The sequence below is a fragment of the Trichechus manatus genome, unplaced genomic scaffold (genome assembly GCF_000243295.1).
Source record: "Trichechus manatus latirostris isolate Lorelei unplaced genomic scaffold, TriManLat1.0 scaffold00226, whole genome shotgun sequence".
In the NCBI taxonomy this organism is placed as follows: Eukaryota; Metazoa; Chordata; class Mammalia; order Sirenia; family Trichechidae; genus Trichechus; species Trichechus manatus.
This window is the reverse complement of record NW_004444162.1, coordinates 2723210-2726021: the sequence shown is the minus strand read 5'-3', so window position 1 is coordinate 2726021 and position 2812 is coordinate 2723210.

Sequence of the window (2812 nt, the reverse complement as noted above, 5' to 3'; positions counted from 1 at the left end):
AGTGTACAAGTCTTTCAACTCCCTGGTTAAATTTATTCCTAGATATTTTATTCTTTTAGACTCTGTTGTAAATGGAATTGTTTTCTTAATTTCCTTCTCAGATTGCTCATTGCTATTGTATAGAAACTCAGTTGATTTTTGTGTGTTAACCCTGTACCCTGCAACTTTGCTAAATGTATTTATTAGTTCCAGTAACTTTGTTGTGAATTCTTTGGGATTTTCTATACAAGCATATAGGATCATGTCATCTGTAAATAGAGATAGTTTCTTTTTCTTCCTTCCCAGTTTGGATACCTTTTATGTCTTTTTCTTGCCTAATTGTTTTGGCTAGGACTTCCAGTACAATAATGAGTAGCAGTGGTGAGAGCAGGAATCCTTGTCTTGTTCCTGATCTTGAGGGGAAAACTCTCAATCTTTCTCCACTGAGTATAATATCATCTTTGAGTTTTTCATAAAAGCCCTTTATCATATTAAGGAATTTCCCTTCTATTCCTAGCTTGTTGAGTCCCCCCCCTGCTTTAAATCATGAAATCGTCTTGGATTTTGTCAAATGCCTTTTCTGTGTCAGTTGAGATAATCACGTGATTATTTTTCTTTATTCTATTAATGTGGTGTATTACATTGATTTTCTAATGTTGAACCACCTTTACATTCCTGGAATAAATCCCAGTTGGTCATGATGTATAATCCTTTTAATATGGTGTTGGATTCAGTTTGCTAGTATTTTGTTGCATATTTTTGCATCTATATTCATAAGAGATATTGGTCTGTAGTTTTCTTGTGCTGTCTTTGTCTGTCTTTGGTATCAGGAAAATATTTGCCTCACAGAATGACTTAGGAAGTATTCCCTCTTCTTCTATTTTTTGGAGGGATTTGGTGTCAGTTCTTCTTTAAATAGAGTTTTCCAGTGAAGCCATCTGATCCAGGACTCTTTTTTTTTTTTTTGATGGGGGTGGCGGTTATTGCTGATTCAATCTCTTCACCTATTATGGGTTGAGGTTTTCTATTTTGTCTTTAATCAACTTAGGTAGTTTATGCGTTTCTAGAAATTTGTCCATTTATAACAGCACCCCCCCAAAAAGAAAGAAATATGTAGCTATAAATCTAACAAAATACATATAGTATCTATATATGGAAAATTACAAAATTGTAATAAATGAAAATCTAAATAATTGGAGAGATAGTCCTTATTTATGGATTGTAAGACTCTATGTTGTTAAGATGTTAGTTTTTCCTAACTTGATCTATAAATTCAACACATTCCCAATCAGATTATCAGCAAGCTATCTAATAAATATTGACAAACTGATTCTATAGTTTATATGGCAAGGTAAGAGACATAGAATAGCCAACATAATACTGAAGAAAAATAAAGTTGGAGGACTTATACTACCTAATTTCAAGAGTTACTGTAAAGATACAGTAATCAAGATATTAGTGAAATACTAGACACATTTATCAATAAAACAAAGTAGAAAGCCTGGAAGTAGGCCTACACAAATATAGCAAACTTATCTTTGAAAAAGAATCAAAGGCAATTCCATAGATAAAGGATAATCATTTCAACAAATGGTGCTGGAACAATTGGGTGTTGTATTCCGCTACCCCCAACCACCCTTCCCCCCAAAAAAGAATCTAGATACAGACGTTACACTTTTCACAAACATAAATTAAAATTGATCATAGATTTAAATGTAAAGCTTAAAAGTAACTTAGGAAACTATGGAACAACTATGGCTGTCCCTGTGCCCTTTGAAGATAGTGGTGATAGTGGTATCTGCTGAGTGAGAATGAGGAATTTTGGCCAGGTCCTAGGTCCTTATTTTTGAGTACTGTCAGAGGAGGAGTGGTAAGTTTTAACGCTGCAATTCCTGATAAGGAATCTAGGACGAATGAGTTCACTCTGAGCTAGGAATATAGCTTGCCAACCCTGCTCTTAGATTCATGCTACAAATGTGCTGATTAATGAAAAAATAATGACCTGTAGCATTTAGAAAAGATGGTGATTGGACTCAGACTAGGGTCACAGATCACTGATTCAATGTATTTGTGGCAAGAAGTTCGCATGAAAGCAGAGGGCAACAAGGGTTGTGGCCAGGTGGAGCAGGAACTGAGCAACTCGACCAGAGTGGACTTTGTCATTAGTGGGAGGAACATAGAGGTAGACTGTGGACTGGACTGCTTCATCACATGGTAAATTACCTGCCCTTATATGGTGATGCTACCAGTTTAGGGAAGATTTTGGATATATGTAAAATTTCAAAGTAAAACTAACAACTTTCTAATAGAGAGCAGTTCAATAGAACTTTCTGTGGTGATGGAAATATATACGCATGGTCAAATAGGGTAGCCACTAGCCACATGTGGGAGCCTTGATGGCGCAGTGGTTAAGAGCTTGACTGTTAACCAAAAGGTGCAGCAGTTCAAATCCACCAGCTGCTCCTTGGAAACCCTATGGGGAAGTTATACACTGTTCTGTAGGGTTGCTATGAGTCAGAATTGACTTGATGGCAACAATTGTTTAGCCACGTGTGGCTGTTGAGGACTTGAAATGTGGCTAATACAACTGAGTAACTAAATTTTTAAATTGATTTAGTTTAATTAGCTTAAATTCACATTTAAATAGTTGCATGTTGGTAATGGCTACTTTATTGAATAATGCAGCATGGACTGAGTGTCACGTCTGAGGAAAAGAGAAGAATCAAGGATAATCCCAAGGTTAGTGACATATGCTGACATGAGGCAGATTAAAGGAAACATAGGTTTGGGAAAACAATCCAAATGCCTAGCTTTGCTTATGTGAAGTTTGAAG